The sequence below is a fragment of the Hyaena hyaena genome, unplaced genomic scaffold (genome assembly GCF_003009895.1).
Source record: "Hyaena hyaena isolate Hyena2069 unplaced genomic scaffold, ASM300989v1 scaffold_48, whole genome shotgun sequence".
Taxonomy (NCBI): Eukaryota; Metazoa; Chordata; class Mammalia; order Carnivora; family Hyaenidae; genus Hyaena; species Hyaena hyaena.
In genome coordinates, this window is record NW_024080680.1 from 4,214,373 (window position 1) to 4,228,112 (window position 13,740).

Consider the following 13,740-nt stretch of genomic DNA (forward strand, 5'->3'; position numbering starts at 1 on the left):
AATGTGTTTTGTACTGACATGTGTTCTTGATTCCTTTTCCCTTTATTATTTGTTGAGTGCATAAGCAAAGGAGGATACGTTTGCTAAGACAATTACCCATTATTGTTGAGCAGCTTAGCAGTCTCCTGAGTAAACTCATGCATAATTTGTGCAAAATATACTGTCTGCAATACTTTACCTACCTCTGCCTGGGGGAGGACACATTGAGGGCTTCTTGCCCACGATGTTTTTTTTTTTCTACATTAAATGACCTCTTATTCCACCCCTGCCTCCACCCCCATCTCCATATGGCCAAACCCAAACTATCTTTCAAATTCACATGCCTTCATAATCCACATAAAAGTGATTTTGCTTCCTCTCAACCTCCCTTTATACTTTGCTGATACCCCTCTTATTATAGGTAGTTGTCATATGGGGAGAAAATACTTATAAACACATTTCATTCTGTTAGGTTGTAATTGACGTGAGGTGAGCAACTAATAGGTTGCCAGCCTCTTCACACTCTTAGCCCAAAGGGCTCCTCACTTTCTGAAAACTGTTCTTTCTCCCTCCTCCACTGCCTCATCTCAGTCACGGATCATGTACCCCACCCCAGGCACAGGCAAGTTTCTGAGGAAGCGAATATGCTACAGCAACCCACCTCGCCTACTGAGCCACAGCTCCTCAGGAAGCCACAAGTGGCCTGGGGAGGGAGAGGGGGCGGGTACATGACTGACAAGAAGGAGAAGGAGAGAGATTGCTTGATTCACTCATCTAACTCCACATAGCTCAGACAGTAAGATCCAACCTTGGCATTGAATCGAAGTCTCCCATGGCTCCCATTTTCATCAAGGAGAAAAGAACCAGTCCTTAAAACAGCCAGCAAAGTTCCACATGACCAGTGTCCCTGTTCCCTTTCTGCTTGTATCTCTCAAGCTTTGAGTTCTCTGCTCCAGGCATGCTGGCTTCCATGCTGGTCCACAACACCTGTAGCATGCTCCACTTTGAGACCTTTACCCACATCACTTGCTCTGCCCATGACGCTGTTCCCCCAGATACCTGCACGGCCAAATCTCACACTTGTTCCATTTTTTCTGCAAAGGTTATCCTACCTATGAGCCCTAGTCTGATATCTTGTCTCAGGTTCCAACGTCCCTGCCCTATCCATAGCTCACATCGTCTCTCTTTGGCACTTAATACTTTCTAACCTTTTCCTTATATCTTATTTTTGATGCGTATTGTTTATTGTCTAGCTCTGTATGCTAGGGTACAACCTTAGTGAGGGCAGGTATTTTGTACCTTCTTCATTGCTGTCTGTATTTGAGTGCTTTAAACAATACTTGGAATGATGAGCACTCCATAAATAGATGCTGACTTTGTACATGTGCAACTAGTTATTATTATGCAAATAATTAAAAAGGCAGACCTGAAGCTAAAGACGAGCAAGCATAAAACACGTATACAAGAGCGTCAGAGGTGAGAGGCAGAGGAAGATTACCTGCAGTGTCCTTTTGTGTTCTTGTTCATGCCTCCACAGCTTCCTGAGGCCCTTTTCCACCCTTATCCCAATGGTAGAAGACACTCCTATCCAATGAAGTTCTTTATTTAAGCCAGTCCTAAAATATTACTATGGCTCGATCTAGGATTCTAATAGAGTTAAGAAGGCAAAAGCCAAATTCATTTATTTCTATCTTATTAACTACCTTCTCTTGATTTGTCACAATGCCTTGCATACAACGCACACATCTAGGCTAGAAGAATAAATGCAATTTTGCCTAAATGAATCCTAACTTGCTGAGTTATTTATTCCACAGTAAGGAATTCTTCTATTGCTACTGATTACAGTCAGAAATTCAGACTGATGATGAATTTACTTGCCTATGTTATCTCAGTGTGGTTTGCTATTAAATTAGTTTCTGTACATTGCAGGTCAAGGCTTGTGGATCTTATTTTAGCATGTTGCAATCCCCTAATGGCTTAATTCATGTTTTGGGTGGTGATGCCTATTTCTTTTCTGCTTAGATCTGTAGTCAATAAACTATCAGTGTGTAATCAGCATGTCTTTATGTAATAGTTACACATTAATTTCATTGCAAGATCTACTTGTGCATTCCTGAAGGAGTCAACAACACAAAGTTAACGCGTAATACATCAGAGGTTATTACTTTGCCCTTGAAAAAGGGATGTTCTATGACTGGATTACCGGCACAGAAATGCTATGAGTATATTTATATTTATATATATATAATATATATATTAATATAATAAAAATATATATTTATATAAATACTCACATATAAATATATATGAGTATTATTATATTTATAATGATCAATTTTGTTCAAAGTATGTATCTTTCATAAGAATTTTAGAATTAAAGATTATATTATAAAAACATCATTGTTAGTCCATCAAAAGGAAGGATTTGGAATAGTGAACCAACCCTGGAAGACTGAGGACATGTTTTCTTTAATTTTCTTTTTTTTAATTTTTTAATGCTTTATTTATTTCTGAGTGAGAGAGAGAGACAGCGCGGGCAGGGGAGGATCAGAGAAAGAGGGAGACACAGAATCTGAAACAGCCTCCAAGCTCTGAGCTAGCTGTCGGCACAGGGCCCTATGCAGCGCTCAAACCCACGAACCCTAAAATCATGACTGAAGTCGGACGCTTAACTGACTAGGCCACCCAGGCGCCCCTAATTTTCGTTTCCTCCTTAGAAATTCCTGTTTATGAATTTTTTCTTAAATAAAAACGTGTAAATATAAGTAAACACAATACAACTTAAGTAAATATATGAAAACTTTTTCCTCTTCTTGCAATGTACTTAGTACAAAAGAAATATAGTTATAATTATATACAAAGAAATATAAATATAGTTCTGCTGAGGTCTTCAACTAAAAGGACACCAGAGGAAACATAAGAAAGAAATGAAAAAGAATCTTGAATGTTTCTATTACTTTCTCAAACTTCTTGATTTTCTGAGATTAAAAAGTCTTGAAAGGAAGAAATAAAATTTTCTCTATTCACAGATGACAAAATTGTCCATCTAGAAAGTCCCAAAGATTTGGCCAGAAAATTTCTTGAATGAATAAATAAGTATAGCAAAGTCATAAAATATTCAAAAAATTGCTTCTCTAGATAAAGGCAATGACTTTCAGATAACTGGAATTAGAATTATAAAAATAATATCATTTATGTTTATAGTAGAAATTTATAATAGCACCCAAAATTAAAGTACTGAGTTATAAATCTAATGATACATACAAACCTTCTGAATGTGGAAAGTTACAGTGAAAGGAATCAGATATGCTAATAAGTAAAAAGATGTTCCATGTTCACTGATTAGAAGACTCAGTGTCAATTCTTCCAAGTTTGATCTTCACATTCACATAATTCCAATCAAAATTATGATGATATATTTTTCATTTATTAATACTAATTCTAAAGCCTATATGGAAAGGCAAAAGGCTTAGAATAGCCAATACGATATTGAAGAAGAAGATCAAAGTTGTAGGACTCACACAATCCCATTTCAAGACTTAATATAAAACTATAATAATCAAGAAGTGGTGGTGTCGGTGCCAGAATAGACACCTAGATTAATTGAGTAACATAGAGAATCCAGAAGTACACTCATACAAATACAGTCATTTGATATTCAACAAAGACACAAAGATAATTCAATGGAGAAAGGATAGTCCTCTCAGCAAACAGTGTTAGAACAACTGGACATCATTATGCAAATAAATAAATCCAGATAAAGACCTTAACCCAAATTAGCTCAACGTGTATCTGAACACCTTAATGTAAAATGCAAAACTATAAAACTTCCAGAAGAAAACGTCGGGGAAAATTTGTGTGGCCTTGGGTGTGATGATGAGTTATTATATATATCATCAATAGCAAAAATCTCTATTTTAAAATAGACCAAAAATAAATAAATAAAATTTTAAAAGGCAGAAGACATAAAATGATACCTCATCCCAGAAGATATCTAGATGGAAAATAAGCATACACAATATGCACAACATCATTTTTAATTATGGAGATGTAAATTAAAGCAATAAGAAACCTCAAACCTATCAGAATGGCTAAAATTTAAAAAAAACTGATAATACAAAGCAAGAGGACTCTACTTCCTAGCTGGTCAAAATGCAAAATGGTATGACCATTCTCAGTGTCCATTTGGCATATTTTTAAAAAGCTAAGGTGAGTTTTATCATATGATCCAGTAAGTGTGCTCCTTGGCATTTGTCCAGTTAATTGGAAACCCATGTGCACATGAACTTGCACAACCCAAACTTGCAATATTTACAGAAGTTTCATTTATAACCACCAAAACCAAGAAGCCCTTCCACTGGTAAACAAATAATCAAGCTGTGGTGAACCTATAGAGTAGAATACTATTCTGTGATAAAAAGGAGGGAGCAATCAAGCTATGCAGAGATGTGGATCAATATTACATGCTACTGTTAAGTGAAAGAAGCCAGTCTCACATGGCCATATGACTCCAATGATATGACATTAAGGAACAGGCAAAATAATGCAGATAGTGAAATCCAGGGTTCCTGGATAAAATGGGAGGGAGGTTTCAAGAGGCAAAGAGCAGGGTTTGTTTCTTTAGGGCGTGAATCTATTCTGTATGATACTGTAAAAGGTGACATACGACGCTATGCATTTATCAAAATCTATAGAACTTTACAGCTCAAAGGGCAAACAAGTTTATGCATGTTAAGAGAATAAGTTAGGAGGCTGGAGAATTAAAGGATGAAATGCAAAAAGTGACAAAACCATCTGACTGCATTAGAAATGTATGCAACAACTTGTACTGAAGGGGCCAGGAGAAAGCTACCTACCTAAGTAACCCTAGAAATAACTGGAGTCTGCAAGACTCCAGGCAAAAGGAATTGTTCATAACACTAAATTACACTTGATAATGTTGTTTCCTGCGGGAATGTGGGTTGTCACTTCTGGGACCACCATGCATGTATACTGTAAATGAACAATTAAATGGATGACAAATGTTGGGAGCTGTATTTCTCACCATTGAAGTAGGATATCACAGATAAGAAAGAGGAGAAAGTTGCTATGATCTGTGTGAAAATGGATTAGAGTTGGAGACATAAGGATGAACACAAGCTTCATTTAATATAGATATAAGTTGTTAGATCTATGAATATTTACAGATATAAATAAATATACAGAGGTGTTAATATACATATGTATATTTCCTTGCTCTGTCCATAAGGAAGGCCTAACAGCAAAGGCATCTTGGTAACAAACATACTTAGCACCTAGATCTGGTGACTGATACCATCCTCTATTAAAAGGAACCAGAGATCTTTGGAGAGATGCCCTACTCTAGGGCTGGGGTAGCAAATATAGTAGGTGACCTTGAAGTAACTCGTAGGAACAGAAACTAAGAAAGTGCTCAGAAATACCCACAGTGATGGAGGTATGTCAAAAGAACACAGAATTCAGGTGGAAATGCTCCTGATGGCTAAAGATGGGACAAGTGGGGAACTCCATACCATCTTCTCAATTTTTCTGCAAATCTAATATTATTCAAAAATAAAACTTATTTTTAAAAAGTAATGAGGAGGGGCGCCTGGGAGGCTTAGTCGGTTAAGCGTCCGACTTTCGCTTAGGTCATGATCTCGCGGTTTGTGGGTTCGAGCCCCACGTTGGGCTCTGTGCTGACTGCCAGCTCAGAGCCTGGAGCCTGTTTCAGTCTGTGACTCCCTCTCTCTCTGACCCTCCCCTGCTCACGCTCTCTCTCTCTTTCTCTCCTAGAAATAAATAAAAATTAAAAAAAAAAATAAAGTAATGAGGAGCTGGCTTCAAGTACAAAACTGTCTTCCTTAAAAGAGTAACATCCCAGTTCCATATTGCTTGGCACTTATAACTCTTCAGAGCATTTTATACCCACTGCTAACTCTCAATACCCACTACTTACCTTTGTCAAATGCTGAAGAGCTTGAATTACAGTGTAACAGGAATCAGCCACCTCTTCACTCCTAACTGCCTCAATTCACAAACATGGGCAAAAGATGTAGGGAAAACGAGAAAGTCTGAAGATGAAAGAGACATAGAAGAAGAGACACACAAGCACACTTATGCTGGAAGTGCCAGGGTCACCAACAGTGAGTGGCCTCCTGCAATGCTAACCGCCCTTGGCCATTGGCTGTCTACCTCTGCATAAAGATGACGTTTCTGGAAATAAAGAGTACCTCTCATAAACTCCCTGCTACATTCTGCAGCAGAATTCATAAAAGACCACAGGACACTTGGGATTCCTTTGGAAAATGTAGCTTACAGTTATCCATTAATCAATCAATTTAGTGAAAGAGAAGTGGCATTTGGTTCTTCGGAAGTTAATGAGACACTAAGATGAATACTTTGAAAAGAGGATAGTGTAAAGCCAACTATGCCACTGAGCGCCATCGATATATCTCAATTCAAAATTGTCATCAATAATTCATGAATTCTAAGCCAGCTAAGCAGTTATGCTAAGATATAGATTCTTTAAAAATTTTCCACTTATTAACAAGCAGTGTCAAATATGATAGCAGGTGTTTACAGCAGCTACTGAAGCTAGGAGTTTGAAGTGAGTCACCTAAAGTTTCTTATTATAGGCACCACGTGAACTTCTCTCCAATTTTTCTAAGTAAAAAAAGTGCTTTCTGTCATCACTATTTCTGCCTCAAAAAAAAAAAAAAAAAAACTGACCCCAAACACTCAATAGCAATAGTATTTTATAACCAGAAATGGTATAAAAAATAAGCATTTCTATTAAAGGTTGTATTTCAGAAAATGGTTTGTTACTTTTGCTCTAAAAGTGATTGTTTTCCTTGTAATAATCCAAAAGAAGTCTGTTTTGGGACTCAGACCAAGCACGGTTTTACAGCAACGCTCAGATAACCAGCTATGCAAATATTTCCTTTGAGTTTGGCATGTTCATTGATTCACAGGATATTTATTAACAGGATGTATATACTACTTATTGTAAATATTGTTGCATGTATCCAAAGCGATAAAGCAATACTTTAAAAGTTTCTTCTCATTGGAGTGCCTGTCACATGTTGGACCCTGTGTCTCAATAAGGAAATGTGATAATGCTCCATGACTCCATTAAAGGCAAAGGTCTCTCTGCCCTCTGTTCTGACATCCTTACTTGGCCAATTTGTGTCCTCACTGACACAAAATGGCCACTCGCTTCCAGCCATCACATTCATGTTCTTGGCAGGAAAGAGGAAAGAAGTAAGTGGGAAAAGGTTTTTCCCTCATGAGGCTTTATTTTCTTATGTAGGAAGGGAAACATTCCTTGGCAGTCTTACTCTTCCATCTCATAAATCACCACATAGTCACCCATCAACTCTTCTACCCATCAGTGATCAAGGGGAATGAGATTATTTTTACATGATTTGTTATGACCAACCAGGATCCATCCTCTTGGCTGAAGTAGAAACTAATCTTCACTGAGATTAAGCAATCTTACTCTTCCCACGAAAAAAAAAAATCAGGGTTCTGATAGGTGGAAATGAAGATGGTATTGAATGCCTGTTAAGCAAACAAATCAACCCCCGGTCTGTCATACAATTCTAGATGCTAGTGGGGGAGAATTGGTTATACTTTTAGACTATTTTCATCCCTTTTAGACTATTCATGGAACCATGGCACTGCCAAGCTGAGGAAAGGGAGTGATTTGGATGCTTCTCTTCTCCACTCATACTGCAGCAGGAAAGTGTATCTCAAAGCATCAGAAAAAGCCTAACAGAAAGGATGTGATGATAATGATGCTAATAATCATGAGAAGAAGAACTGCACAACTCACATACATGCACTACTTTGCAGGTATACACATTTTACTTCATAGTCACCCTGAAAAGGAGAAGTGTCGGCATCATATACATGGAAGGGAAGGGTGGAAAAAACTCAGAGAGGTTTATTAACTTGCTCAAAGGTCCCTAAAACATCCTATGTTCAGTGATTTCCTAGGAGGACTCACAGGACTCAGTACATCATCATCCTCAAGGCTGATTTTTAGAGTGAGGGGATACAAAGCAAAATCAGCAAAGGAAAGGACACATGGGTGAAATGTGGAGGAAACCAGGTGCAAGCTTCCAAGAGTTCCCTCCCAGTGAAATCATACAATACGTGTTTCATTTCCCCAGCAATGAATGGTGACAGCACATGTGAAATGCGGTCTTCTTGGGAGGGTCATTACAGAGCCAGTGCCCAGGGCTTTCAGTGGGGGCTGGTTATGCAGGCATCCTCTGCCTGGCACGTACCAAAATTCCAAATTCCCAGAAGGCAAGCACAAACCATGTTGTTTTTACAATCTAGGCACATCCAGCCACTTCTTACCATTTAGAGTGGTGGGAACCTTCCCAAAATCCAAGTTCCTGTGAAGCAGCCAAAGGACAACATTTCAAGCAGGACTTTCTGAAGATCATGGTCTCAGGCCTTCAACTAACTCTTTTATGCACAATCACATATGTAGAATATACTGAACATTGGACTCAAATCTGAACCTTCTGAATCCATGTCTCTGCTCCTGTTTTTTCTTTTCAAATATAATAAAGGGAATTAATAACATTAAAACAGTAATATCTGTGGAATTAAGTGTCTAATTATGACTATGAGAAAGTAAGGGATTAAATAGTTCTTATATCTTGCCCAAGATAAAATGTAGCCTTTATTAGGGTTACAGAACCAGGATTCTAACACAGGCTTATCCAAATATGGAAATCAAATTTTCTGCCATTAAAACATAGTGCTTTATAAAATTGATCATATAATATATATTTGAAATATAAATTTTGATCAACAAGTAATAAAAACACATGATCCCAATATTTACATATTGGGAAGTATACAATCAGAAGAGTTTAATACCTTAACTATTATTTTTGGTACCTACAAATTAATATACTTCAAAGGAGTCAGAGAAAGAAAATGGAATTCAATTTTAAATTAAAAAAAGAGATTAATTTAAGGCTATAGCACACAATGTGATCTATGGAGAAAAAAACAAAGTAATTACTAATTAAAAGATAACATGACAAATGTTACTGTCTTGAATTTTATTTTCATAGATTTTCATTGAGTACATGACTAGTGGAATTCCATTCAGAGAGTCATATTTTTAAGTCAGTTTACGAGATGCACAATCATTATTTAAGTTAGTATTCAAGCCATATCCCAGCAGGAATAGAGGCACCTTCAAATATCCATTCTAGCATATGGTTATGCCAAGGAATGACAAAATCTCCCTAAATAAAGCTTGCAAAATGTCTATCATCATTGCAAGAAATTATAATAAAGTTTGGACATGCAAGATGTTGAGCATTTATTTATTCATATTCTTTGCTTGCTGCTTTTTCCTTGGGGAAAACTAACAGCTGAAATGTAGCTATAATGCAGAATATACAATAGGGAAAACAAGCACTTAACAGGATAACTTCACTCCAGCTTCACTGGCCCACTCCTAGAGCAGGAAGCTGTGACTCAAAAGACGAGTTGGTACTCTCTTTGTGGTTCTAAATTCTGGGACACCAGAACAATTATTTTTAAATTAAATACTTAAGAGCATGGATATAAAATTCCCTGTTAAGTTTAGGCATTATTATTAAGTCATTCTAATTTTCTGTAACACGAGGAAGAATATTTGATTTAGTAGTGGTGGCCTGGGAATAGTTAGCAACACATAAACTATTACCTCTTGGTAGAGACTCTACTCTTCAATGAACACATTCTCTCTCTCTCTCTCTCTCTCTCTCTCTCTCTTTCTCCCTACCTCGCCCCAATACACACACGGAGAGAGAGAAGATAACAGCAAGATGAACAACAAAAATGTCCATTACATTTAACTCCTGAAAGAAAACATTCTAAAGAAAATATGGTGATTCTCTCTAAAGAAAGAATTCATTAGATGTGGACACTGCACAAAATAGAATGCTGGTAGAAAATTCAACTACTGGACTCTACCCAGTCCCAACTCGGGCATCATACTGCTGTGGTTTATTTTTATTCTATAAGACTGATGAAGAACATAAAGTTGTTCATAAGATGTCCGTACCAGTCAAAAGAACCAGAAAATGTTAGTTTCTTGAAGCTTGACTTTATCTGACTCCCACATGTTTCTCCCACAAACCTCAAGGATTGACAGATATGCCTATGTGTGGGAAAAGGGAACTCTTTGTAACATGGAGAACTCTAGAAAGGCAGTAAATGCTTGTATAACTTTAGAGGTACCCACTGCTACCGATTACTCTTGTCTTACAACTACCAGTATAGAAAGCTGGTGAAACAATCAGTTCCCAAAGAAACTATAATGAAATTGTAAAAAGTCACCAAATTGGTCCTTGCCTTCAAAAATCTCAGGCTCTGCTTACTTTTTCCTTTCATATAACTTACCAGGCAGTTCTTAGATATGCAAAGAGGTTGATCACAATTTTCAAGTTAAAGCTGCAACATATATTCCTGAATTGAATTTCAGGATTGGGAGATTTCCAAAGTCACACATTTTCTGGGTACTGAGTGCTATTTTGTACAGTGATTCTTTTAAATATGAAAGATCTTGATTGGACTCTCTGCTCATTTAAACTTGAGACTCCCTTCTGAGGAAGAACTTCCAGTCTTGCTGGTGATACCAATTCCTAATTACAGCCTGAAACTGTTACTATTCTGGAAGAACGCCTAGACCATGATACTGCCTAACCATTGAATTCTTTTTTTGCTCTCCAAGATGGAACTCCCTGTTTTGGTATAACTATGCTAACACAGTGGGAAAGATCAACTTGAGATTTATAGCTTATTTTAAATCCATTATTTGAGGAGTTTGAAGACAGAGATTCCTATTTTTATGGAATCCAAATAAGCCTCTTTACCCTTTGCTGATGACATAATAAAACTGCTTTCTTGTTGACAAAGTGAATTTAACTTCTTTATTTCACAAGCATGGCATTGACTGAAAATTACCCACATAGGAGTGGGCATAAGTTCAAGATACCTACAGTATGTCAATGTCACTCTTGATTATAGCACTAGACAGCTCCACAGCAGCTAAGTAAATAGGCTGTCTTTAATTCAAAGCAGTTACTTCAGTTATTTAACCTCAGAATGATCCATTCTCATGAAGCCCTTTCTAAGAAATACTGTATGTGGTATCAACAACAACAAAAATACCTAGATAACATTTGGTGAAAACCTTAACAGGCGCCTGTGTGGCTCAGTTGCTTCAGAGTCTGACTCTTGATTTCAACTTGAGTCATGATCTCGTGGTTTGTGAGTTTGAGCCCCGCTTCATGCTCTGTACTGACAAAGTGGAGTCTGCTTGAAATTCTCTGTCTCCCTCTCTCCTAGCCCCTCCTCTACTTGCTCTCTCTCAAAAATAAATGAACATTTAAATTAAAAAAAAAATTAACAAAAATGATCATGTGCTGGTTGAAGGGACAAATGTGGGGCATATATACTGTTCTGCTTCCACAACCAACCCCAAACAAAATACAACAATGTTTGGACATTTGAAGAATCCAGGGGCAAGTGACAGTGTTGTGTCAACAATGCACCTAGCATACTATATTCATAGTACTGTGAAAGAAACAAAACAGCAAAGCATCCACACGTCAACCTGAAGGAATTTGCAGTCTAGATGGAAATGAGATATACCCACCAGGTGAGAAAGTAGCATTCACATGAATACGTGCCTGTTCACCGTGTTAGGTGTTTTTAATTTGAAGAATGTCTTTTTTGTCCATTCTGCATGTGAAGAAACTGTGGTTTCTTACCCAGATGGACTCATTTGTGGGTGAAGCACTAAGATTAGATTTCAAATCAGCTTGGAAGCAAATCCATTTTCCCCCTGTCACATCATACTGGCTTTGATGGGTAAAACCAGGGACTACCACTATGTCACAAGGCAGGATACAATCAAAAGCCAAAGGGAAAAAAAAATCATAGTCATTGTTTGTGCATAAATTTCAGAAGGAAGTAAGATTATAGTCCGGGGGTGGGGGTGGGGGGGCGGGAAGTCATGGTAGCCTGTTCATTAGAAGAAAATAGAGGATAATGACAGCTAGCTAGTAGGGTTACTGAAAATGTTTATTATAAAATGTTTAAAATACCTAGCATCCTCTCTAATACATAGCATATGCTTAGCTTTATTTCCTTACTTTTTTCTGGTTTATTTGTTGCCACTCTAGGGTACCATAAGAGCTGAGATAAAATAGAATAATTTAAAGCAGTAAGTAGGGCTTACATGTAGATTGGATCCCAGTTCTCTAACTTATTAGCAGGGCGCCACTGGGAAAGTTTGAAGATCTCAATTTGTTCATCTGTAAAAAGGGGGACAATATTTAGTTTACAATGTTGTTTATAAGGAAGGGTGAACAAAATAAATGTCATCATGCATAGGGCTCAGCACAGTGCCATGCATACACTTAGGCATTTAATATATGAGAACACTTATTTATAATTATTGTATCATGATGAAGAAAAAGCAGGATTTTGCTCATTAGCAAAAGGAAGATATTGTCCTCTAGGTACAGGTGTCCAATTTATTCTCACTGAAATATGAACTAGAGAAACAGTCTCCAGCCTGGGCCCCCATGTACATATATTCATTTATATATTGCATATGTATCATATGTACACTTCCATCATGGGCTAATATCTCAAGACATTCTCTTCTCAAGAGGTGATAGCATCATTAACAATAGTGAAAGTAAATCCATATTTTAAATTGTCTTCTTGATAATTCTTAATGTTTTGATGATTCATGTTTGGAAAGTTGGAATGTTTGGAAAGGCATCATGTTGAGTATGATTATGTTATTCATATCCTAGAGTGAGGCTGACAAAGAGCTCACTTGCTGAATAGCAGAAGCATGCCTGCATAACTATACTATCATTAAGTACTAGAGCTTAACAGAAATCTCTCTAAGCCATTTAAAAGTTTGTTTGTTTGTTTGTTTGTTTGTTTAAGAGAGAGAGAGAGAGAGCAGGAGAGGAGCAGAGAGAATCCCAAGCAGGCTTGGCACTATCAGCACAGAGCCCAACATGGGACTCAAACTCACGAACCATGAGATCATCACATGAGCCATAATCAAGAGTCAGATACTTAACTGACTGAACCACCCAGGCACTCCTCTTTAAGCCATGTTTTGGAGTTAGTTTAGAAAAAAATAAATTATATCTTCCATAAATCCACTTAACCAAGCTTAGGTTACATTCAATATCTCAAAATATCCTGAAGGCAAGCAAACAGGTGTGGGTGCCTTATCAATAGATCCCCAATGTTGAATTCCCACCTTGTGTGTGATATGTGACCATCAGATAAAGGGACTATTGAGAAAGTCATTGAGAACCAACATAGAAAATATTAGCAAAGTTTCTTTTATTTATATACAATTTCTAATGGTTTCTTCACATACTCCCCTGGGTTAGCCTGCCTACCCTATTCCATTTGAAGATCACTATTATGGAAACTAAAAATGGTTAATGATGTTTAAATAGGACTAACACATAAAACATAGGAGGTTTGAAGAGTGCTATTTAGCAGCAATGTGTAAGGCATTTTGGAAGGATCAAACAAGAAATTAATAAATCAGTTAGAAGACCAATTTAGACTCTATGCTCCATATAAGTTTGAAAGGAATAAAATAAAATCAAGACCCAGATGGCTTCCATCTAGTCCCCTAGTCATCCTCTATAAAAGTAGTGTTTTCTAGCCTAGTACTGGGATGTCTATAGCCATTCC